The following is a 27,383-nucleotide window of genomic DNA, read 5'->3' as shown; positions in this document are numbered from 1 at the left end:
AGTTGGAGACAAATCTTGGATGTTCTCCGGAGTGTTTGTCCGTAGCCGACGTGTAATGTAAAGGCTCTAACCAGACAACTGCTGGCCCACCTTTTTCTGTGGAATAAATGGTCAGAGTAGACGAATATAAAAACTGTCTTTTTCATGCATTTACTTTCAAAATTACTTTCACGAAATATAATGGAGCTGTGAGGTGAAAATAGCACATTATATTGCACTTATATAATTGCTTTTATACAACGAACACTTGTACATTACTGGCTACAAAGAAGCCTAATTGTTATGAAGAATCTTCAGACGGCAATGATTGGTTGGATGATATCCGGACAACAAATGAAGATTATTCAAAATTCTAAAAAATGTTGAAACTAGGAATGAACACGCACTCTTTGCCAGAAGAATAATGAAACTTATTTTCGAATTTGTATTTTGCTTTGCACAGCAACAGCTAGGGAAATTTCAATAGGCTAGTGGACAGAAAATAGATTTATTACAGGAAGAGAAAGGCGCAGTATCTGTCTCACAGAAACAGGTGTGACAGACACTGCGCCTTTTTCTTCCTGTGAACCAATTATTATTATTGTTATTATTTCAGGATGAAGATATGCAGAATGCCGTACTCTGGACGTGTAGCGCGAAATGAACCTAAAATACATATATCCCATTGTTCTGGGTTATGAATTTCGTGATGAGTTAGTTGGGAACGCTCATTCTACTATGCGTGCGCTCTATATCTGGTCTGGTTTTCATGAGCTGATTATCTTCATTTATATTTCATCCAGCCTTGCCTTCACTGTAGCTGACAACGTTTGTGATTGTTTTTACCTTTTTCATCTTCTCATTCTTAGCTTTGTGTCTGAGCGCACAGCGTTCCTAAGCAGATATAAAACATGCGCTCAAATGCGCTATATGAGGCGGTCGAGCAACCCCTATTGCGTTAGAGGCGGTCGAAGTAGGAACATGAAAATCGCTTTTCTCTGCTTCCTGATTGCGCTGGATACTTTCACTATCACCTAGTAAGTGTGTCGGATTGTTACTTTGCATCTATGGCGTCTTTATTTTAGTGAGGAAATAGCACTAAATAAGAAATAAACAAGAGCCTCAGCATGCCGGTTCAACATACGCGTTTTTCACAGGCTGTGCAGTCCAAGGAGGAAAATCATATCAAAGGGTTCCTAGTCAATATGGCTGGCCAGTAGGTAACGCGCCCTGGGGGAATTCAAAATAAATTTTTACTTTGATGTGCTTTGTAGAATGTCTCAGTTATGTCGCATCTTTGCAGGCAGTAAAAAGGGTTCGGTGGTTTCAGGTTTATCACATAGCCCACAATTAATATTACATACATTTAAAATAGAGATCGATAAGATGTAGGCGATAACAACAAAGATTTCGATTCTATGTACAAATGTTTCCGTAAAATAGCGAATACGTTCTCATAAGAAAGGCGAACTGCCAGAAAATGCACCGAATTGTAGAGTGCTTTCATAAAACCAAATGAAAAGGCTAATCGATAAAGTTGGAAGAGATCGCTAATTTCGGAAGGAGGTTCACGAAGTTAGTTTTCAGGGATGCTGTGATAATTGGAAGAAACTATTACTGAAAAAGAAGAAACAAGCCATTAACTAATTGTTTGACACAGAGATGTGTCAAACCTAGTCCGTCACCATAAATAGGCATGAATAGGTTATCGTGCCACATTGGCTCAAAATTGGAGGACCATATGAACGCCGCAAACGTTCGGTGAAAGCTTTCGATGCAATACGTACCTGAAAAAATAATACATGTTTGTTGCCAGGAACAAGCTGCAGTCCTGTGCTCGACCAAACATTGATAGGCGGTGTGGAACAAAAGTCTTAGCAAGGCTTTGGAGTGCCTGGACCCGCTCACTCTACTAGCGCCAACTAGGAGCTAATGCATAAGGTGGCACTCCGAGGTATTCAGGGGGAACATGAGACCATTCTTTTGCAGCATAATGAGTCGGCAGTGCTACCCATGAACCCAGCCGCTGACCCGAAATTTTAGACTTATTCAATTAAGCGGTAGCGACAATGCCAAACAGCTTAATGGAGGTTATACGTTTGCCAATGGTAGGTTTGTCAGTGCAGAAAAATGCCAAATGACAGGCGTGCGGAAGAAATTTGACTTCATTACTTAAGGTAAAATAACCACAGATATTTTCGTTTTACAGTATACTCACAGTGGATCTTGGTGGAGGGCAAAATGTAGCGCTCACATAGGCAAACCTTGCTTCACGAATGATCGAATTGGCTCTGGCGCTGAGAGGTGACCATCGACAATCAAGCGAGTGGAACAGTTATTGAAATAAATTTAATTTGCTCTGAATGAAGTCCAGTTGGTCTAATATTGGCACGCTCATAAGAGTGCTCATAAGGCAAGGTGCTCATAAGAGCAAGAGAAAGACTATAAAATTGCATGTGAAGTATGCACGTTAATATGCATGGAGCCGCGCTTCAAACCACAGGTCTGACGAGTGCCAATGAGAACTGTCATCGCATGTTGTGGACGATTTAATAGAACTTTCGAAAAAAATGTGTAGTCACGTTTGCCAACTTGATTGCCCTGTAGCCATCCACTGAGGGCAATTTTTCTTTATCCGTGCTATTTCGAATTAAGACTGTGTGATTCCTAAAAAATGTCTAAGGAATGACCCCTACATCTAAACGTAAAGCGAAACTCTGCAGCAGGACAGGGCTCTGCAAAAACTTAAGAATTTTGTAAAACTTGCATGAGATGCCATTAGGGCCAGGTGTTTTAGAAAGAGGTAAATGTTCAATTGCCTGTTCTATTTCTTCCAACGTGACATGCCATTGATAACAGTATGGTCGTCATCTGATACAGGCGTCATAAGGCTTGTGAAATTAGCTAGTAGGTCCTACTTAGGAGTAGCAGAAGCGTGACTGAACATTGTCATGTAATAGCTCAGAAAAAGAGATCATATCACACGTTTTCGTTACAAGGACACCATTGGACATCCTTTCCGGTATAAGGTTGGCAGTAGCAAAAACGTATTCAAGTAGAGCTTGTCGCCTAGAGTTTTGAGAGTGCAAAGCACGATTTGTACGAGATCGATCTCGGGCACCACGATATCATTCAGCGTCCTGTTTTTAAGTCGCATTTTACGCTAAAAATATCATCTAAATATAATCCAGGTGCCCAAAATTCCAATTCATAGAGGTTGCATAAACTCTTATGCAGTGGCCCCTCTTGAAACATCCTTAAAAACGACCTAACAGACCCGATTCCATTGCTATTATTCCCACCTCCTGTTTAAACGGCTCCCGAGCAGTAATGACTGGAATTACACCTGTCAAACCCATTTTGGTTCTGAGCGTATCGGAAAGGCAAATTCTTGATCATTTACAAGTGAAGAACTTAGCTCCCAAAGCTCCCACTGCGGCCTAAATTTTAAACTCGAGCCAAGGAACTACCATGCGATGATTTGAAAAAGAAACCGGTACAGTTTCACTCAACAGATCACGAGAAACCAGCAAGGAAGGAACATAAATCCTGTGTAGGCGCGTCTGGGACCTCCCCTGGATAAGCCTGAAGGGTGTAGTTATATGACATGAGGCCCTTGTATCAATTTAAATTTGAAATTTTCAAATTTATTCATTTCGCAACCAAAAAGATTAGTCCTGCGTCATTCATAACGCGACAACACTTCATTGCTTCTGTCTCTTAGTGCACTACTCACGGCACGGTCATTCAGGTGACATACACAATTATAGTCTCCCAGTAGCACAACTTTTTTGTCACAATCTGGGAGGGTAGCCATGCCTGCAAACATATAGACACGCTCAGCTGCTCTATTGGACGCATATTGTTAAGCCTCTATGGCTTCCTGTGGAGCGAAAAGCACAGCTTATTAGGCACCCTTCAGAGTTGGTATAGTAATATAACGCAGAACGAAGGAGAGCCTTTCGCAAAAATAACGCGCCGATAAACAAACACCATGCGTCACAATAACATTGTAATTAGACAAAAAAATCCCTAGTGCCCTCTCTGTATCCTGCTCAATCTCAGTCTTCATTCCATGCATGGCGACAAACTCAAAGCAGCCAGCTGCTGAAAAGTCGTCAAAATTGCACTTGTTCTGATGACACCTAAGCCCTTGCAGTTTCAGTTTTGTAAACACTAGCTCCTCAGGCATGGTACCACGCAAGTACTAACTAGACTTGCATTTGTCTGTCCAGAGCGGAGAAGTCGCCTTGGACCACCGCCACAACTGCGCTGGTGTTCCTCAGTGCCAGAGTGCCTTCTTTGTAACGTTACGTTAAAAGCTGGTAGAGGTAGTGCCTGGTACGATTCCAGTCCTGGCACTGGTGGCACTGGAGGAACGGGCGGCGGGCGATTGAAGACGTGGTTTGGGGGCAGGTATGTTGGCAGTTCGGGTGAAAGCGGTGGGCGGCTTGTGATTTCGGTGTAGGTCAGCGGAGCGGCCATCATAGGGGATGGGTTAGTATTTGGCAGGATCTCAGCAACCTGCTCCTGGACGACGCGCTAAAGGCGACAGAAGCGCTGGGTGATCCTGAGGAGCATCGGAAAGATCAAGTGTCGATAGTGCTTCATCCGAGGAAATGGTACGGCGCCTCATGAGACGCTGTTTGCGGAGCTCGTCATAACTCTGGCTCAAAGAAATGACGACAGATATGGTTTGGGGAGTTCTGGCGACGAGCATGTGGAATGCGTCCAATTCAATGCATTTGAAGACATGCTTGATCTTCTGTGCTTTAGTCATATGTGGATGCAGACGTTTACACAGGTCGACAATATCCTGAATATAGCTTGTGAAATTTGCGCCTGGCTGCTGGGTGCGAGAAACCAACCGTTTCCGAACAACGGGGTCGCCGAAAACCTCCGTGAGGCTAGTTTTGAGTGCTGAACAGGTTAAAATATCAGCTTCGTGCTTTCGGCACCAAAAACTGGCCACCTAACATAAATAGAAGATGACATTGGTGAGGCTAACGGGGTCATCCCACTTATTGTAAGCACTCACACGCTCGTATGTAGTCAGCTAGTCCTCTACGTTGGTGTCGTCCATGCCGGTGAAGATATTTTGGTCACTCTGCTGCACTGGTGCCGAACAGATGATAGCGCTGGGAACAAGCGGGCCATACTGGGTAGTGGCGTTCGTCATGAGAGTAGAGCTGGGCAATGTGCGACTGTGGAGCTCCAGGTTGGGAACAGGCGACACCTCCAGCAAGTGTAACGAAGCGGTTTAGGTGGTCCGAACAGCAATATATTTATCTTACGCAATAGCCACGAAGACCAGCGTTCACAGCGACAGCTCTAGCTTTGTCCTCTCTGTCGTCGTCACAACTTCCCTGTCTTCGACGAGCGACAATTTCCTTCTGTATGGCCGGGAACCTTCTTGCCCAATGGCCACGATCTTACACTGCCGTCCAGACGTCTCTGAATTGACACCCATTTCTTAAGCCCCTGAATATGCCGAAGAAGGCTGTCAGATCGCACGTCAAATCACAGCTCGAAACCGCCTGCTTATCTTCCAGACTCGTTGGTGGGGCTATGGGGGCCTTCTTCTACTTCAGGCCAGGCGCACAAGTTTCAGAGTTAATACCAGGGACCCTATCGTGGGCTTAACCAAACTTCCCCGGACCTTATCGAGCCCCTCATGTCGCCAAAAGACCACCGCCAATGAGGACTTTAACTGTCCACCTTGATTGCCTCAAACCGTACTATGATCCTGGCTTCGTGGCCTTCAATCCTGGCGTCTTTTCACAGGGGGAGTATTGGAAGAGGGATGCCTGACCACCGGACAACTCGCTGGACTCCCTCCTTTGCCCTCGAACATCCTCCACGATAACGACGCACGACATCAAGACGCAGCGGCGTCCGCTTGGCCGCACTACAACGAGCAGCGGACCTTTTCTGACAAGGATGGACGAGCGGTTCACCAATTGCCAGCGGGTGAGCCAGTACAATCGCGGAGATGCCACAGTAAAGCTGGGAAATGTTTTGTTTCTTGGACGCCATAGCCCTGACATGGTTTGAGAACTATGAAGCATCCCTAACAAGCTGGGATGGTTTGAAGATGAGATTCGCAATAGTTTCGGCGATATCGCGGCAACACAGAAATGCCTGAGAAGACTACTCCAGCGAGCGCAAGTGCCTGGAGAAACATGCACAACGCACTTTGAAGAGGCTCTGAAACTCTGCAAAGCGGTGAATCCGAGAACGTCTGAAGGAGACAGAGTTGGCCACCTTTTAAAGGGCATCGCGGTGGACGTATATAGTTTTTAATTGCAAAAGACAACATAAAGCCTGCCACGGCCGTGATCAAACACTGTCGTACGTTCGAAGCTCTAAAGCTGGGTCGCATAACCCCGAAGTTCGGCCATTTCCCTAATGTGACTACTGTTGCCAGTGTGGATTCCCATGAGCCTCCGAATTTATCAGACATGATTCGTCAAATTGTCCGGGATGAACTCTCCCATCATCAAGATGTTGTAAGCCGCAGTGAAATCCCCTGTGATAGCTGCTCCTTGCGGGCAGCTCTGATGTAGCGCTCCTCTCTTTGGGGTACTACCGCTCCACCTCCTCTTGTCCCTGACCACCAAACAACTCCTATGGCCCTACTCTACTAGCTCGTTCCAATAGGAACCGCGCGCCCCTCCTCCGCAACGACACCAGCAGCTGGACTTTGCTGACCACTTCGATCCTATTCTGAGGACTATTATCCGGACCATGATCGTGAACGTGAACCACAAGTATTTCTCCGCTGTGGCATGCGTTTCCACGTATCCAGAGTCTGCCGCCGCCTGAACCCGGTTCCACACTACCAGCCACAATGTTCGAATCGTCGATGTAACGTGACCCGAACTATCCCTCTCCTTCGGGCTCCTACCGCTATGCATCACCACGAAACGACTCTCCACCTTCTGACCGGAGCATGACTCCCCCTGCTCGCCGCTCCCTACGTTCTACCTCTCCTTGCCGTTCTGCACCGCCACCAAGAGGCTAGCGAATGCGGAAGACGGAGGTGTGGTCGCCAGGTCATCGACATTTCCAATTCCTCTACCTGTGGCTATGCTAAAGAATCACCTGGAAGTATTAGTGGACGATGTTTGTGTTATGCCCTTAGTGGATACTGGTGCCACAGTGTCCACGATCAGTTTAGATTTTAAGAACCGCCTCGGTAGCAAAATTATGTTTAGTTGGGATGGAACTGTAATATTTCGAGGTGCAGAGGGGGATTGTTGGTTCCGCTTGGTGTTTGTTATGTAAATGCAGCGATCACTGGATGTGCGTTTACAATTGAATTAACGGTGCTCCCTCGCTCTACGCATTACATTATTATTTTAATGTACTGTTTAAAACAGTGTGGCGCTAATCTCGACTTCAGCAGTGGCGGGATATCATTAAGCCCTAGCCTTCGATCGGCCCTTAGAAGAATGTACAAGGGCTGCCCAAGCGTTTTCTGTCTTTGAGAATACTGTCGTTCCGGCGATGTCCGCCATCTTTGTCCCAGTTGTCTCCTCAAGAGTGGTTTCCAATGCCTTCGATGCTCTGGTGGAACCCGCTTCCCTTGCCGACGCTAAAATAAATGTGTTGGTGCCCCGCAGTGTTGTTCGAGTGAACGAGGACCGCGCTATGGTTTGGACTGTCAACCATTCCGACAAACCTGTTGCATCGCCGCGTTGTTTGAAACTCTACGAATTTCAAGATGCACGCCTTTCTATGCACATCGCCGCTTCCAGTGACGGCGTTGGTTGTTCAACTAGCTGTCCTAATATTACCGATTCTCAGTTCCGGGCAATGATGAAGGAATTGCTACCCTCAGACGACTGCCAAATATTGACGGGAACATATGGACGTGTTCACTTTGCTCGAGATCAGCCACTACCGATTCCATCATCCCCACCCATAAAATGATCGACACTGGGTCAGCACACCCGATTAGACATACGCCACACAGTGTGTCACCTTCAGAATGTAAGGTTATTGACGAACAGGTCCGCGAAATGATCATCTAGTCTGCGGGCCGCCCTTTAATTCTCGTGAAAAGAAAGATGGCACATGGCGATTTTGTGTCGATTATCGCCGCCTCAACACTGTCAAAAAGAAATATGTTTACCAATTCCAGCTCGTTCATGATGCCATTGACTGCCTCCATTCAGCTTCCTGCTCTTCTTGTATTGATTTACAGTTCGAATATTGGCAGATTCCGATGCATCCGAAAGACAAAGAGAAGACTGCATTCGTGACTCCAGATGGGGTATATAAGTTTAATGCGATGCCTTTCGGCCTATGCAACGCTCCGGCTACCTTTGAAAGATTTATGGACACCCTTTTGCGCGGACAACAGTGGCAGATTTGCATGAGTTACCTAGATGATGTATAATTTTTGGAAGGACATTTGCGAAGCACAACAGCCGTTTAGCTGCGGTCCTTAACTGCATAAAGAAAGCCGGTCTCATGCTGAACTCTAAAAAGTGCCGCTTCGGGGAACGTCAGATCATTGTGCTTGGGCATTTGGTTGACAAAGACGGTAATAGGCCTGACCCACAGAATATTGAAGCTGTCAGCTTCGACGAAAGACCAAATCTGTGAAACAACTCAGGAGGTTCTCGGGACTCTGTGCTAAATTTCGGCACCTCATCCCCAAGTTTGCGGACATAGCCTACCCGCTCGCAAGCCTCTTGCAGAGAGATATTCCCTTAAAATGGACCCCCGAATGTTATTCAGCGTTTCGCCAGCTCGAGTCTCTTCTTACCTAGCGACCCATACTGCGTCATTTCATCCGTACAGATCCCACTGAACTCTATACGGTAGCTAGTTGCATCGGCATGCGTGCTGTGCTCATACAACGGCATGACGGGAATGAACACGTTGCCGCTTACGCAAGTCGCACACTAAGCAAGTCTGAACACGATTATGCCGTTACGGAGCAAGAGTGCCTTGCCGTGGTTTTTGGTGTAAAGCCGTTACGCTCGTACCTTTATGGACGTGCCTTTATAGTCAACACTGATCATCATTCGCTTTTCTGGATAGTGAGTCTGCGCTACACTTTTGGACGGTTGGCCCGCTGGGCATTATGCCTTCAAGAGTTCAGCTTTATAGTGTCTTACAAAAGTGGTCGCCAACACGCCGACGCTGACTGCCCCTTGCGACTGCCTCTCGCAACTACCCTCTGCGATGACAACTTTGACGACTATCTTGCCGCCATTTCCGTACAATTTCCGGATCTTGCCACTTTCCTACGAGAACAACGAAAAGATCAAGACTTGGTATCACTTTTTGAAAAAGCTAGTGATCCGGCATTTGCGAAGCCTTTCCGCATTCGCGATGGTTTGCTGTATCGAAAAAATTACTTTTCTGGCGGTGCACGCTTTCTGCTAGTCGTTCCGGCTAGCCGCTACTCCTCTGTTCTACACTCTATGCAAGATGACGTTACAGCTGGGCACTTGGGGTTTGCCAGGACTCTTAAGTGCATTAAGGAACGTTTCTACTGGCCCAATATGCTTCAAACGACTCAGCGTTACGTGACCTCCTGTGTGCAATGCCCGCGGTCCAAGCTTCCCGCGACTTCTCCGCCAAGCCGCTTACATTCGGTGAAACCACTGACCACACCATATCACCAAGCGGGTTTTGACCTCATAATCCCGCTTCCCCGCTCATCAAAGGAATCGCTGGGTCATCGTGCGCGTTGATCATCTTACGCGTTACTGTGAAACTGCCACCATCCCTTCCGCCACCGCAGCTGACGTCTCTTTCTTTTTTTCTTCACTCTGTCATCCTTCGTCATGGGCCTCATCGAGTCATTATCTGCGACCGGGACCGCCATTTTACGGCAGATGTTGTGAAATAGCTTCTGCACTTTTGTACTTGCCAGTTGCTCCACTCTACTCCATACCACCCCAAACAAAGAGACTCGTTGAACATACAAGCCTGACACTGAGCACAAGAACTGGGACGACGTGCTTCCTTTCATTACATATGGCTATCACACCTCGAAGCATGAAAGAAATGCTTAAAGTCCATTTTTCTTTTCCTATGCCCGTCCGCCTCAACATTCTCTCGATACAATTTTGCCGTTCTCTCTCGATACCGAGGCTTCTGTTTCGAGCCCCCTCTGCCGCGCTGAAGAGGCTCACCGACCCACCCGATTTCGCACTCTGGCCTAGCAGGACCGCTCTAAGCAGCACTACGACCGTCGGCATCACGACGTCTATGACCGTCCAGGCGCCTTAGTATGGCTCTGGACACCTCTCCGAAAGCGTGGTTTGTCCCATAAGCTGTTATCGCACTACACCGGCCCATTTATTGCGCTCACACGCATGAATGAGTAGAATTACGTCGTGTCTCGCCAATCTTCCAAGGCTGCCCCTCTCGGAAAACACAATTAGTCCATGTCAAAAGAATGAAGCGCTGCCACTCTCGGGACCCTGACTGACAGCACAGGGGGCTTCTTCTGCGGAGGGGGAAATGCCAGGTAGCGCAGAGAAGAGAACAAAGAAGTGCGAAAAAGAAGATTACCAGGAGAAAGGGTGAGGAAGAGGAAGCTCGCCAATGTTTATGTAACGCACCAGCTAAACTGTTGTCATCTCTGTAAATAAACCTAAAGAAAAAAAAGAATATATATATATATATATATATATATATATATATATATATATATATATATATATATATATATATATATATATATTGAAAGAAGGCCAGGTTGAAACGGCAGAGTCGTGGTGGCATGGCAGGCTATGCTGTGTCAGCGTTTATTCCGATAGAGAACCACGGCGCTTGCCGGACCCGGCGCCGCGGAACGATGGCGATGGTATGTGCAAAAGAAAGAAGAAGATCCTGGTATGTACAAATGAAAGAAGATCCGTGGAGGGCTCACGCAATCTGCCCGGGGGGTCGGAAGCGGCCAGCCTGGCCGCTCCTAACTAACCAAAGCACCACGGCGCACAAACGGCTGCAAGCGAGACACGTGAACAATTTCAGTTCCACGGTGGCGTCGATCGGCCGGCGGAAGAACAGGTAATACTTTGTAGGTCACTGGGGAAGTTTGGTTGATGACCTTGTAGAGACCAAGATAGCAGCGCTGAAATTTATCACTAAGGCCAGGGGTGCGCAGTGGTGTATAAAGCAGTACTTCGTCACCAGGACGGAAAGAAAGAATGCGATGCCTAGAATCGTAGCGACTCTTGCGGTCTTCCTGGCACGCTTCCGTGTGGAGGTGGGCAAGATAATGGCATCTGGCCACACGGGATAGAAATGGGCTGGTACTGATGAGGCGTAGTCGGGCGTAGAGAAGTAAGTGTCGAGAATTGTAGTGGGAAGACGTCCAAAAACGAGGAAACACGGAGAGTAACCGGTAGTCCGCCCTGCTGCTGCATTGTAGGCGAATGTGACGAAGGGCAGAATAGTGTCCCTATTTCGGTGATCCGGCGTAATGTGCGTGGTTATCATATCATATAGGGTGCAATGAAATCGCTCAGCAATAACATTTGCCTGGGTATGGTAGCTTGAGGTTGTCTTATGGAGGGTGGATGACGCATGAAAAGCTTCGGCAACAACTGTCGGTGAGAAGGCCGTCCCACGGTCGCTTAGGAGTACCCGAGGAGCGCCATGACGAGATACAATTAATCGTAAAAGAAATTAGCTACCTCTTGAGCGGAACAAGTCGGTACAGAGGCTGTCTCAGCGTAGCATGTAAGGTGGTCGACATTGTTATAATCCAATGGTTACCCCCACCGGAGAGAGGTAGGGGACCATGTAAGTCGATGCCGACAACGTGGAATGGCGTGGTGGGACAGGGAAGGTGCTGTAGGAGGCCAGCGGATGAAGAAGTCGGCCGCTTGTGACGTTGACACAGAGGGCAGGAAGCGACGTATTTAGCTACGGTGGAAGATAGGCCAGGCTAAAAGAATCGTCTTTTCACGCGGTCATATGTTTTGTAAAAACCAAGGTAACCTGCAGTAGCGTCATCGTGGAAAGCCCCTAGTATACGTGGGTGAAGCTTATGCGGCATGACTGGGAGCCAGCGACTTCCATCATGGCAATACACGTAGCGGTGTAGTATGCCATCTTCGAGCTTGAAATTGCGAAGCTGTCGACGAAGCCAAACATTGGGCGGGCTCAAAGCGCCGACAAGGCGGTTGATGATGGGCTGGCGCAGAAGGCATCAGCTAATTTCTGCGAGCGGAGAGCGTGTTTGTTCTCTTAGTCGTCAAAAGAAACTGCTGTGATATGCGTCGAAGGAAGAGATGGTCGGTTGTAGTCAGGGGTGGAAATGCATTGCGAAGAAAAACAGCAGGTTGATTATGAAAGTGGACAGCGAGAAAGAGAGCCGGTATCTTGGTTTTGGCGACCCGATTTATAAACGACGTCGAAACTGTATTCTTGCAGGCGTAGAATCCAACGGCCAAGTCGGCCTGGTAAATGTTTCAGTGAAGACAACCAGCAACGAGCATGATGATCGGTCACTACTGCGAGGTGCCGACCATATAAGTAAGGGCGAAACGTTTGAACAGCCCCGACGACGGCAAGACATTCCTGCTAATGGTGTAGTTTTTTTCAGCTGGAGTAATGGTCCGAGTGGCGAAGGCAATCACATTCTCACGGGAAGTTGCAACGCGCTACAGGACAGCGCCAAGACAGTGACCACTGGCATCAGTGTGAAGGATGGTACGAGCGCTGTCACTGAAGTGGCCAGGAACGGGATCTGATGTAAAGGCCTGCTTTAGGTCGTTAAAAGCAGTTTTGCAATTTTCAGTCCACACGAAAGGGCAGCGGGCAGCGGGCTTTCAGTAGTTCATGAAGTGGCGAAGGAAGAGTTGCAAAATGCCTTACAAAACGCCGGAAATAGGAAGCCAGACCGAGGCAACTGCAAAAATCTGCAGTCCGTTGAGGACGAGGAAAGTTCAAGACCGCGATGATTTTTTCAGGGTCTAGACGAATGCCATCGTGCCTAACGAGATGTCCCAATATTTTTATTTCCTTCTGTGCAAAATGCCACTTCTTGGTGTTGCGCTGAAGGTCCGCTGAAGCAAGACACGTGAGGACGTCATTCAGGCGAGTGAGATGGTCGTTAAATGTTGCCGAAATAATAACAATGTCGTCCAAGAGATATAAACAGGTTCTCCATTTTAGGCTACGAAGTACAGTATCGATCATTCTTTCAAATGTCGCTGGTGCGCTACACAGGCTGAAGGACATAACATTAAACTTGTAAAGTCCATCGGGAGTTGCGAAAGCGATTTTTCTTTGTCGCCCTCATGCATAGGTATTTGCCAGTAACCTGAACGGAAATCTAAGGTTGAGCAATATTCGGCGCCTTGGAGAGAGTCAAGGGCGCCATCAATTCGCGGCATCAGGTAGACATCTTTGCCGGTAATTTTGTCGAGTGCGCGATAATCAACATAAAATCGTACCGATACGTACTTTTTAAACTACTACTACTTTGAAAGGCTATAGGCTCGTTGATGGACGAATAATATTGACGGAGTGTGTCATTGACATTTTATTCAATTACTTTTCGTAGCGCAAAAAACCAATAAAGTAGTCGGCGTACGATGCAGTTACCATCAGTAATGATGCGGTGGTGTGCAACACTAGTCAGTCCAAGTGGTGGGGAAGTGGCATCAAAAATGACTTGATGGTCTTGAAACAATTTCAGTAATTCTTGGCGCTGGTGCGCTATGAGGTCCGGATTTATTGTCTTCGACAGCATGGGAAGAGAGACGTGCGATGAATCACGTTGCTGAGGTAGAGAGGCGGTGAGCCTGATCATGGACATAGGGTGAGCATCCACTATTCATGGCAAGGAAGTTCCTTTAGCAAGCACGAGGGATTCAGGGGATGTGTTCGTGGCAGCTACAATCGCTGAGCCGCTGCTGAATCGTAAAAGACTTGATGGGAAGACGATTCCACGTGCAAGATGACGATGAGATGGTGGTCAGAAACAACGGTAATAAGTTTTTCGCACCGTGGAGGCAATACAGTTACAGCCGTGGCAATGAGGGAATGGTGTCCTTCCGAAATGTCATATGAAAAATCACTTCCTGTCTTATGGATGACACGGTCCCTACAAGAAATTAACGCTGAAGTGGTCGACGAAACATCCCATCCAAAATCATCAGATGCGCACATGGTGAAAGCACAGCAAACTGCACCGTGGTGGCGGACGCCGTCTATAACAACACGAACTCTACATTTTGCTGAAGGGTGCGCAGGGACGTCATTTACTCCACGAAGTTCAGGTCCATCATATGGTGTCGTTACTTTCCGCAAACGGTGGCACAAATCAGCATCAATAACAGGAATTGCAGCCCCTGCGTCAAGCAAAGCTTCGACCGGTAATCCCTCAGTTAAAACGGAAATTATTTTGTACGGGCAATGAGGAGGACCTTTGGTAAGTACGCAAAGTGCAGTTTCACCTCCGGAAACTGCATCGCTTAGTTTTCCCAATGACGAACAGGGAGAGTTGTTGCTAGTCGAAGTGGAAAAACAGAGCGGCGGTATGGGGAAGGGGACCAGCGTCAGGATACATGGGCCCCACTTGGTTTAGATGAGAATAATGGCAGTGGAGAGGTTCGACGAGGTGGGCTGGGAATTGGTCGTCGCTGATAATATGCAAGTATGTCACTTTCGAAGGCATCGTAACCACGCCTGGGCGAGAGGGGCACCAAGGTGCCTAATAGGGTGGCGTAGGCTGAGCCTTCGTTACGGCGTTGATGTGGTTGTAGGGCGGTACTTGTCGGGGTGGTGGAACAAAAAGGAGGAGAGGATGCAGCGACGTGAGCGTAGGTCGGCTCTGGGCGAGGTGCAAGATGATCAGGTGTAACAGGGTGGGTGATAGTTGCCAAGTCTTCTTTACTGATGGTGCGGAGGCCGGCATCATTAGAAGGAGAAGAATGATCGCATCCGTGCCGCAAAAAGGGCTCAGGGCTTGGAGCTCATCGCGAATTATCGCTCGAATCAGGGCTCGTAGATCGAGGTTAGTAGAGGCCGCGCCAGGAGCGAAACCGGGCTGCAATCGGGATGACTGCAGCTGTTCGAAGCGTTGGCACGTAGTAATAATGGAATCAACACTTGATGGATTCTGGGCACGTAGGGTGTTATCAGCCACAGAATTGCTTCCTTTCAAGAAGTGGTGTACGCGTTCAGGTTCCGGCATGGTGGGACTAATACGTCGGCAAAGGGCTAGTATGGCCTTCTATGTAACACGCATACGGTTCATCGGTACCTTGAAGACGGGATGCGAGCTTGTTCTTCGCGATCTCAGTCCAAACTGCCGGAATGGCGAAGTACTGTCGGATCTGCTGTTTGAAGGTGGGTCAGTTAGTGGTGTGGAGCTCGCGGTTGACAAACCAGTTCCTGGCGACCTCAATAAGGTACAAAGAAACGTTGAGGAATTTTAAAGCATCATTCCACTGGTTGTAGGCACTGCAGCTTCCATAAGTGTCACGCCACTTATCTACGTCCTCGTCGCGACGACCAGCTAACAGCGGCGAGTCGCGTTGTCCTGTCGGCACAGTGGGAGACAGCGGTGTAGCCGAGGTATAGGGTCCGGCAGGGTTGGGACTGCTGTCGGTTGATATGACGATGGTGGCTGTTGGCAAACGGCGACCGGAACGTAGCTGCAGTGAGAGGCAGGGCACAAAGCAGCAAGGGAAACGAATTTCACCTCCATCACTTGTGAAAGAAGGCCACGTCTAGAAGGCAGAGTCGTGGTAGCAAGGCATGCTATGCCGTGTCAGCGTTTCTTTATGCAGGACAGTGCATGGCTTCTTGTGTGGACACTATATATATATATATATATATATATATATATATATATATATATATATATATATATATATATATATATATATATATATATTGTTAGCCCTCCACAGACCTTCATCACTTGTACATACCATGATCTTCTTCTTCTTTTGTACATACCACCGTCATCGTCCCGCGGTGCCGGCTCCGGCACGCGCCTGGGTTCTCCATCAGAATAAAGTAAGCAATAAAATTTCTCAAATTATGTTAGGCAATCAATCAATCTCCCCAGTAATATTCACAGCTTGCTTAGAGGAAGTACCTAGACTTGGAATAGGAGCAGTAACGCATAAGGACAAATAACGCCTCAGTAATCTGCGATGCGCTAATGATATTGTCTTGCTAATTAATTGAACAACGAGAGGCAACAAGGGATATGAAGAGAACATACGTTACACCCATAGCATCCTTGTATAACGATGTGACAGTTCAAACACCACCAATCGCTGACCCCTCTCCGTGGTTCACGACTATTACGACAAGCAAGACCACTCGGCTTCGTCGCAAAGAAAAGCTGGCATCTCGAGCTCTGGTTGATGCACTTCCAGGTACCTGCATTGCATATACGGACGCAACAATTATAGAAAATGGCGGTAGAACAGCAGCTACTAGTCCAACACACAGCGAACTGAAGGTACATAAAGAATATGTTTCAGAATACCCGGACCCGCTTGTGATGGAACTCTACGCAATCCACGATGCTATGAAGGCCATAAATAAAATAGTATCCATAACAGAAGCGCATATCTATACAGGCTCCTTAGCCGCCATAAAACAACTGAAGAAAGTGACGAAGACGCTATGTGTTACCCAGGAAATCCACGCACTCAATAAAAAACAAATATACGCATCCAGATACATTGGACACAAGACGATGCTGAGAAAGCTGAGCAGAGAAAAGCTGATCACCTCACCCACAAAGTTCCAAATACTAATGCGCCCCCACCAGGCTCCCTTTTGATTCCCGCTGTGCTGTTCCCATTTTAGCATCCTATTTAGGGAAAAGTACACATGCCCTCATTCCCCCGTGTACATTCCCCCTCTCTCATTACTTAACGAGATTGGGGTAGGCTTCCCTTAGAAGGATAACAGCTGGGGCGGCCCTTACCCCGTCGGTAACATGCCAATGGAAATTTCAAGCAGACATCGGACCAACCACATGCCCGAAGTGTTCCACACCAGCTGCAGAAGTTGATGTTCGCCACCTGCTGTGGACTTGTGCAGGGACAAGGGCATCAAGGACACAGATTCTCTGCGAAGTGGGACTAACCACAACAAGGGAAGAGGACCTCTCTATATGACTCACCGACAACGCTAAGAGCGGGAACTGTTCCGGTTCCTCACAAAAAGTCATTTACATGAGTTTCTATAATATGACTTATGGCAAACTTGCGTGCAATAAAAAGTAGCTCAGGTGACGAACCGCAAAGAATGATCGATGACCTAGACATGAACAGCACAAAGCTAGGCATAAAAATCAATCCACCGAAGACTAAAGTATTTTTCAACGGCCTCGGGAAGGAACGGCAGTTTAATTTAGGTAGAGAAGGACTGGAAGTAGTATCTGAGTATGTCTACCTAGGGACGGAACTAACCGCACATCCGCACTATGATAGGTAAATAACAGGGAGAATAAGATTGACATTGCGCAAATATGGCAAGTACTAGCAGATTATGACGCAGTTTACCGGCATCGCTGAAGAGGAAAGCATACAACAGTTGCATCTTACCTATACTCACCTACGCGGGTGAAACGTAGAGGCTAACGAAGAGGGTTCTACTTAAGTTGAGGACAACCCAGAGAGCTATGGATCGAAAAGTGGTAGGGGTAACATTAAGAGGTAGGAAGCGTGCAGAGTGGGTCAGAGAAATAACTCAAGTTGCTGAAAGTTTGGTGCAAATGAAGAAGAAGAAATGGGGACGGGCACGACATGTAGTGCGAAGAGAAGTTAATCCGTGGTCGCTTAGGTTAGAAAACTGGATGCCAACGGAAGGAAGGCGTAGCAAGGGGTGACAGAAAGTTAGGTGGGCAGATGAGGTCAAGAAGTGCGCGGAGGTAAAGTGGATGCCGCTAGCACAGGATCACGTTACTTTAAGGCATATGGGAGAGGTGTTGGTCTTGTAGTGGGCATAGGGCGGCTGACGATGATGAGATACTGTAAACAGTTTTGCTTGTTAGCATCGGCCAGTCTACTACGGCTCTGGTTAAAGGCGTGTTCACATATTCAATATTAAAGAGCAAGAAGCTTCGTTGTCATCATTCCGGAGAGTACACTATAAAGTCTGATGAGATATACATCCAAAACAAGAACTGTCATACAAAACGCATTTCGATAGGTTTTAAGGCATTGAGGAAAGCTGTGACAGGAAGGGGGGAAGGGGCAAATTAGTAATAACGTTCTGGTGTTCATGCAAATTGCATTGAAATGTCATGAAAACAGTCTCTTGATTATTTTTAGACGTGTGAACTTTTTTGAGGCTTCATTTGAGAGACTTGTGTCTCGAGAAAATATCGGTCAAGCGCTTTTCTTTCTCCTCGGCGGGAAAGTAGAAGAACGAGAGGGACATACTGCCTCTGAATAACGGAACTGACCTGTCAGCGACCAAACCTGTTTTCAGCGCTACCCCAACAAAGCGCCCTTGAAGATGCGCCTTTATAATAGTAAATTCTGTTGTAGAAATCTGAAAGCTCGCAGTTGTGCAAGAATTGCTCAGAGCTGATAGGAGCGCAGTGTGAAATATCAATTGGAAGGCTAATGTTCAGAGACAATAGGAAACCTCAGTGGACTAGTTAAAAACCTCGTGTGGTCATAATATACTAGATCGAAGAAGACCAAATATACACCGGCGTTCCACATAACGCGAAAGGAATCTACAAGATGGTCGGCCAGTGTGAATGAATGTATTCAAAGGGACAGTAAGCTGAGCAAGGCTTCGCAGTGAGTCGCTATGGGATTAGAAAATTTGCTCGAATAGGGCGGTCGTAGCCGTTAAGAGCAGGGCTCACTGCATATTTGTAGGCAATTGCCTTGCCTACAAGGCCTTGCCAAACCTACTATTACCAAAAATAGAGAATATTTCGTGGCTTTGTTGTAAGAGTTTCCTGTAGTTGTGTACAGTTAATCTTTTTCTATTCTGCAGTTTTTTTGCATTACATTACAGTGTTACTGAATAAATTGTGACGTTACGACAAAATGTACGTAGTCAAAATCCGCTCACTGCAAAACATCGCGCAGAATAAAACACGTTTTTCCTAATTTTTTTGCGAGCAGAAGATTTTTAAATACTGACAGTAAATTGCGCATCATGGTGTGGTTTATGATAGATACGCAGAATATTAGAGGAAATATTGCTTAGTTTTTGCTATTAAAAATTTCCAGAAAACTTGAAGAATACGCAGTAGCTAAACCAGTTCCTATGCATATGTTATGCAAGTAACTCATCATCAAATATACAGTCTCCCTAGTTTACTTTTGCAAGAAAGGAATGGTAGGGTTGGTATTTGAAATTTGATTAAAAGTATCAGTGACATTAGTAAAACCCTCGCCATGACTTTCATCGTATCGGCTGACGTCCACTAAGTTAATAATTAGAAGCAATGAACTTTTAAAGGACGCAAATAAAGATTATCAAGTTGACATTTATTAAGTGGACATTGAACAGACTTTCGGACATGTACCACACCGTATCTCGGTAATACCGCTCCGTAGGCTTGTTCTGCGCCATGTATTCATCCAACAAATGCGTGCCTTGCCCAAAATGTGAAATATGCCCGGATTAAAAGCACTCACTCGCATGTGCTTCAGTTTTTTTTTTTTTTCTGGTACAATAATGCACTCTTCTTAACTTTTTCAATCGGCTGCATTTCAGCGTATATTGCGCTCATTTTGTTTGCGCTGATTGCGAGTCGTAATACACAGCCGTAGTGATTGTGAGTTCACGAACAATTTACTTTTTGTGAGCAGCTCTATAGAAGGTAAGACGAGAAAATATTTTTTGCCTGTTTACTGGGGCGCGTTTTTAAGCACTCACCTACTGTAAAATATATAACGCACCCAATGTATTGAAATGGGTGCTAATGCAATATTTTTTTCTTTTCAGTGGCTGTGATTCCGTGTAAGTACGTTTCTACTATTCATGCGTAGCTACAAAAGGACGAGGGACATTTGTTATAATAAATTCTGCCCTAGCGAGGAAAATTTATTGGGCAGTATGGGAAGAACAGAAATCCTTTAGACACTTCTGAATAAAATTGGCCGAATTCACTTATAAACCATTTCTGTCTACATTTTCTTGCACAAGCATACTCTTGCGAACAAGTATCCTTCCGTAGCACACTGCGGCTGCCTTTGACTTCTTCCGTCGGCCAGCTGTGCTTTTCCGCCTAACCAACCGAAAATATAATAAAAACGGTTTCGATTACGATACTCGGTACTGCTTAATTTGAGCGCGGAGCTTTACGTCGCAGAAAACCTGCCGTCTTCGACATCAGTGATGGGAGCGGGAAGCAGGCATCTGTTTTACCAATGACACAGTCCCACAGTGCATGGAAGAATGGATAGATGGAACGTAAAAGTTTGTCCTTTGAAACGGGATGGCGGCAGTTTCAACAATGCTTGCTTTTCCACGTTATATTGTGAATTTTTTTCATAAACCTGACTGAAGATAAAGCGCACAAGAAACACACACAAGAGAAGCAGACACAGGACACGCGCTAACTTTGATAAAAGTTAGCGCGTGTCCTGTGTCTGCTTCTCTTGTGTGTGTTTCCTGTACGCTTTATCTTTAGTCCAGCAATGCACCATCTAGCCTAATTTGAATTTTTTTAAGCTATTGTTCATAAACCTGTAAACTACTTCATTTCAGTTACTAAATATTTTTTCTACCTTTCCAACCTTACGTCATCTTTATCCTTTGCAGCTGCTAATCTTACAATCGCGATTTGCTAACTTTTACCGACGAGTAATTCAACTTATGAATGAGGTATCTAAACTCTGGGGCCAGATAGAGAGCAGCTGCTTCTGCATAGCCACGCGGATAGATGCTAATAAAATGGATGCAATAAACATGCTAATAAAATAGTTAATTCACGAATTCTCGTCAAATATTCTAAATGCCGGTAAGAAAACCAGGCCGCTAGGACAATGAGATGAATATGTTCTTTATCTTGAACCTAACCTAACTATCCTAACTCTAAACGGGAAATAATAATGGAAACAACTCCTCTATTGAGACTATCGCACAGCTCTCGTATTCGTCGTTCCGACCGTTCTGGCTTTTCACTTGCAACTCGCGTTCGCTCTGCACAACCGCCTACTGATTCCCTCATATTGGATTGATGGAAGCTAACAGTGTCGCCTTTGAAACTGGGTGGTGACAGTCGTCACCGTGGTCAACTTTATTTTATGTTTCTTAACAAAGTGACCCCTCAGCTTTAACGACTTTAGTTTAAGACTCGCTAAATGTTTAAATATGCTTTGTAATTTCTCATTTAGTATCCTTCGATTCCCATCCTGCTATTTACACACCAATCTTTCAAACGCCTCCTGCTAACCTGTACCTAAGATGCATTCATGTTTTCTCTATTACTTTTAAACCCCAGGGCTTCGAACTAGATTGATTTTATCCCCATCCACATCTGGAAGGAAAATTCCACACTCCAGGATAATAGGTTCTGCGGTTTCTGCACACCTACCACACAGCAGAGCCTTCATCTTCTTGATTAAACTTCCTGATGTAGCTATGTAAGCTGCAACTATGAAGCTATGTAGCAAGCTCTAAAGGCAAGACTACTGCCGTTTGTGTTACCATAGAACGTTTCCTTCTAAGTTTGCGTTTTAATTTTTCATATAGGTCTAGGACAAAAGTCCTTGCAATTGAATATTTCAGTTTTAACCCCCATCTCTTTTACATGTTGTTTAAAATTTTCGTTATCACGTCACTGTTATTTGATCGCCACCGATCGAAAACTCAGAGTTCAAATTTCGCACCACCAGCGCCGTAAGGGACTTGTGCCATCTATTTTGTACTTCACAGATTTTCTTTTTCGGTTTCCTGCTAGGTTCGTTTTTTTTTTTTTTCGTTTGGTGACCATTTTTCAAACATGTTTAAAGTTCAGGTTGCGGTTTGGAATGGTCCCAACGTGGCATCAACCGTGGGAACAGCACTTGCTAGTAACAACCTGTATCAGGTATATTTCTGCCGCTGGAGCATAGTTGTTGGATGATATCAACAGAAGACGCTCAGAAGACGATTTTGCATTCTCGGAAGTCTACTGAAATATTTAAACTGTACAGCAACCTCGCGGAATATTGGCGCATGCATGCGCGTACGTTACGGTTTGTGCCTTTCAATATTTTCTTCTCCTTCGCACCTCATTTAGTCAATAGAAATACGCACTTGATGTTTTTCTAATTTGTTCTGCATCGCCAACAAATGGGGAGACGGCCTTTCACCATCACAAAGATGGGTATAACTCTTGCATCGACCTTAGATTGACACTCCTTACTAGGCCTTCTGGCTGCTCCAGAAGGTCAGTATAATGTTTGCCAAAGTAGCAGACACATTCAAACTGCTTTCACTGCGGTAGTTTAAATGTCATATGCCTGAACAACTACGCATTTACTGTCACTTACAGAAAAATTCTATTCCTGATTTTTCGAAAATAGTCGCTTATTTGAAATTTCTCGCTGCCCCGCGATAATCCTCCATCGAGGTAAGGCATATGGGCACCTGAAATTAGAATTGCATTGTAAGTGATTGATCAATTTTTTGGACTTTATTAGCCGTGACCCTATTTGAGGATGCCTCATCCCAAGGATTGTGAGGACTGTGCGGTGCGCTAACCACAATCCGCGGTGGTTCTGCAAACGCGCACTGGCAGGTTCGCATTCGCGTCGGTATTTAATGGAAGCACACGCGCTCATCCTCAAATTGTCGACGGCAGTACAACCATTGAATGCTTTGTGAATACGCTTTTAGTAGCAACAAAAAACTCATATTATATTTGACATTATCGCCTTTTGTTTCTAATTTTCATAGCAAGTGTTCGTCACAAATGCCACGGTGGCTATACGTTCTGTTTTGTAATCTTTTCCGGCGTTCTTGAGAGCCAGCTTAGTTGAAGCTTAACATGGTTTAAAATACTGCTCTGAAGCTGCGCTTAAGCAAGTTTGCTCCTATTTTTTTTTCTCAGTGTGTAAAATTTACTTCAAATCGTAGGCTGAAACTAGCCTTTTTTATGTCATCGTCATCTATCATCATCAGCCTGACTATATCCACTGCAGGGCGAAGGCCTCTCCCATATTTCTCTACTTAACCCGGTTCTGTGCTAGCTGCATCCACTTTCCCCTGCAAACTTCTTAACGTGATCCGCCCACCTAACTATCTGTCGCCACCCACTACTGGCTCCCTGTAGCAGGAAGCCTTTTTTATGTAGAATGAGGAAATTTTTTTATCTCAAAATGCATTCACGGAATATAGGATTTTGGCAGTACTTTCTAAGAAAGATTTAATGCATGTTATATTTTCTCGAATATGTTTTACTACTTTTCATTAACGGGTATTATATATATATATTCAAATTCCTACTCTTATACAAATATATTTTTCGCGGATTGTTGTTTAATATTTTAACTTATTATTTCCGTTATAGGAAATGTTTTTCGAATGTGCATTACATTCCCATAATTTGCATGTATTCTACCTAATTTTATCTCTCGTATTATTTGCAGCAAACCGTTTCTCACAAGCCTAGGAAAATCTGGCGTTTTTTTCTTGGTACTTTAAGAGTTATTGTTCTTTTTTATGGTTATTGGGCAGCGTCACTTAACGGGGAGTCGGAGAAATTTTGTTCCCGCAGCCTCCGGTTCAGTGCTGACAGGTGGTGCAAAATCCTGAGGATTTCATAAAGACGAATGAGAGCAGAGGCAAACGCGCTACTTGGTGAAGGTTGATAGGCTCGACGCATTCTAGCACTCAGTTTTGCTAGGCGGTTATGTTTTCTGTATTTTGATTTTTTAAATGAGCTGTAACGCTTTACATTGCCTGAAATCACCTTTAATCTTAAGAATCATTTTATTTTCCCTGATTGATCAAAGAAGTTCCTTAAATCTCAGGTGATGTGCTTCTAATGAAGCCAATACATTGGACACACTTCTCCAATAATGAAGTCCTTGAATAGAATATTACTGATAGTTGATTTTGAGTCCTTGGGTTAAACGTCAGTGGACGTAACCTAAAAGGCGGTTGCAGTCCCACGACAGCCATTATAATTATTTTCCTATGCACCTCGTTGAAGTACATTATTTATACCGCCCATGAAACAGTGGATACATTTAAATAGCATGGAATGCAGGCACTTGCCTTTAGCAGCGCTATATACAAGTGAAGTTATGTCACGCCCATACTATTTTATTTATGATTTTTATCCGATGCATTATTGTGTGTTTACCTTAGATCGATCATTTCACATTATCCACCAGGTGAAAGAAAAATGCTCCAAATATAAACAACCCTTTTAGATAACATTTCTTTATTACGCGAAAGCATTTTACTCAGTCAGAATTTTAGCAGTCGGGCAGCCAGTGCAAAATTAGGTTGTAGATGAGCCATATCTGAAAATCGCTGTACAGCAAGCATAGCTCTACACAAAGAAATATAATTCCCTCAATAGATAGCTTTTAGTCTATCAGACACGAAGTCCCCACCACTGTTCACAGCTTGCTTAAAGATTATGTCCAAAGAGTTGAAATGGGAACAGTTAGTTATAATGGTTCGTAAAGAATACGCCAGTAACCTCAGACTCGCTGATGACATTGCCTTGCTTACCAGCTGAGAGAAAGATTTTCAGATATTTTTGGTGACCTAGAAAGAAAAGCAGGAACATACGCTTAAATATTAATATGCAGAAGAGTAAGGAAATGTTCAACATCATCGGAAAGGGACCGCAGTTTACAATGGGTAACGAAATATACGAAGTGGTAGGCGTATGTATCTACTAGGACAGGTAGTAACCGCAGATCCAGACCACGAGAAGGAAATAAGTAGAAGAAAGTGATTGGGACGGGGGGGGGGGGGGGGGGGGGGGGAGTTTAGCAAGTACTCGCAGATTGTGACTAGCAGGTAACCAATAGCGCTCAAAACGAAAGTATACAACAGTTGCATCTTACCTGTGCTCACCTATGGGGCTCAAACACAGAGGCTAACGGTGAGGGTTCTACTTAAGTTGAAAGCAAACAAGGGAGCTAATGTACAAAAAATGGTATCTGTGACGTTAAGCGATAGGAATCGCGCAAATTGGGTCAGAGCACAAACTCGAGTTTATGAAATTGTAGTAGTAATCAAAAAGATGAAACCGACATAGACAGGACAGATGTGAACAAGGGATAACTGGCCGTCGCTAAGGGTAAGAAATAAGATTTCATTGGAAGGAACGCCTAGCATTGGGCGGCAGAAGGTTTGGGGGGCGGATGAGGTGCAAAATTGTTCATGGATCAAGTGTGTGCGTTTAACAGAGGTCCAGATAAATAGAGGAGTATGGGAGAGGCCTTCACCCTGCATTGGAAATACATGTTTACGAATAAGCCTTCCATTGAATTTGCTTGTGTCGCCCAAATCGCCTATATTGATTTCTCTTTGAGCTACAGATTGTGTTATGAGGAGCTCGCCTCTAAAGATTTCGTTATAGCCTTCGTCAAGGAATAGAAGTTAAGAATACAGTAGCTTACGTTTGCTTATATATACTTCCTTGTAGGCCATGTTACCCAGAAGCTAAACGTCCTTATACTGGCTGCTACGGAACTGTGAGTAATTTGAGTTATGCTTTGTTTAAACGTAACTAAGACACAAAGCCTTTAACCTAACTAACTTTAGCGTCAAAAATAACGGCAGCAAAATTGTCTCTATCCTTACAAAATGTGCCCGCTTTTTAAAGCTTTGCTTGTTGAAGTGATTCAATAAATAACATGCAATCACTCACGGAAAACAAAGTGTAATAAGCTTTCTATCAAACTTCAGCACGCATTGTATGCATCGCGAACGACAGTAAAAATATCTAGATACTAAGCATCACTAGACTCAGTTGTAAATTTTCGCTGGTTGTATTTATTAGCCTGGGAAAAACGATGATATTAACCTGCCGTGATCTGCAACACATAAGCCTTACTAGAAGTTCGTTTAAGAAACGTGTCTGTTGGGTGAGAGAGCTAATATCCAATTATTTTCGCTCTTGGCCTTAGACGACGTCTTTCCTACAGACCGTTCCGACACCTCTTCGGTAATGCCAAATTTAGGCCAACAGTGAGCTATTTGAAAGCGGCCAAGTAACATAGGGGTTGGACTTTTCGGTTTAAACCGAAGAACATCGATAAAAATACGCCAAAAGCCATTTAAAAGGTTGGGTTGAAACCGAAAAAGGTCAGTTCGTTTTCAAGCACACCACGAACTCTCGATGACGGGAGAAAATAACAACAGTGTTGAATCCAGAGGCATGAATTGAGACAGTGGGATCGTCCAGTGGTTGAGGGTTTTGAGGCACTGCTCATGGTCTCACGAATGGGGAAAGAATGGCAGCCGTGCTTCCCGACCCTCACAGACATGCCAAGCGTTCGAGAAGGGGCACACCTGCGGTAAGGTAGGCACTCCGAAGTGTGAAGGACCGACCAGAGAATTTGCAGCTCAGGTGTATCCAAAAAATTGCGGAGATCAAAGCCCGCCAGTTTCTTGCCATGTGACACTTCTCAGACACAAGCCGAGAGAAGCGCGTTTGTTTTTAAGTGATTTGGTTTATGCAAAAATTAGATCGTAAAAAATATTATTTCACTTACTCCTTTGTCAGACGTGTGAATTTATTTTTTATATATGTGTTTTGTCTTACGCTAATTTTCATCATGACAATAGCATTTTCTTCCAGGTTCTTAGCTGTATATATGAGAAACTGTACATTAAATAATAATGCATAAAACAACACGCAAGAAAAAAAGTCAAAATGTACACTACGTCACTTTTAACTGTACACGGGTGCCTTTATCTCACCGAAAAAAAAACGATATTTCTTCAGGAGAAGATATAATTAACTGAAAAAACTAGAAGCTGGGTTTGCAAATAAACACCGAAAAATGTCAAACACTCCAACCCCTGAAACCTATATACAAAATATTCAAAATCAAACCTATGTTATATAGGTTTGACTTTTCTGCAAGTCATTGCCCATGCAGAGAAAGTTAGGAGCCAAATTACCCGGCTGAAAAGAAAGACAGAACCATGCCCAATAGCAAAAAAAAAAAAATATCACGTAGTTTTGTTGTATTGTCACATTTTACGAAGCTTGCTAATACGTTTTGACGTGCTGCAGTTATTTGCCGAGTAGAATTTTTAAATTTGCAGTACTTGTTTCTTCTTTAACTACACAGCGTCTGATGGTTTATGGTTTATGGTTTATGGGGTTTAACTTCCTGAAGCGACTAAGGCTATGAGAGACGCTGTAGTGGACTCTGGAAATTTCGACCACCTGGGGTTCTTTAACGTGCACTGACATCGCACAGCACACGGACGCCACTCCGTATCGCCTCCAT

The 27,383-nt window shown here is 45.0% G+C and overlaps 1 long non-coding RNA gene across 1 annotated transcript; it reads left to right on the top strand.

The window, feature by feature from the left end:
- Positions 1–875: 875 nt before the first annotated feature.
- LOC146170850 (uncharacterized) lies at positions 876–25,726 on the top strand. Its single transcript, XR_014703097.1, has 3 exons — positions 876–1,016; positions 19,912–19,926; positions 25,565–25,726. It is a non-coding gene; the product is annotated as an uncharacterized LOC146170850 (long non-coding RNA).
- The last annotated feature ends 1,657 nt before the right edge of the window (positions 25,727–27,383 follow it).

This window comes from Amblyomma maculatum, unplaced genomic scaffold, assembly GCF_055883805.1.
Source record: "Amblyomma maculatum isolate TAMU_Amacu unplaced genomic scaffold, ASM5588380v1 scaffold_35, whole genome shotgun sequence".
Classification (NCBI taxonomy): Eukaryota; Metazoa; Arthropoda; class Arachnida; order Ixodida; family Ixodidae; genus Amblyomma; species Amblyomma maculatum.
Note: the sequence above shows the minus strand (reverse complement) of the source record. Positions and strands in the feature narration are given on the sequence as shown.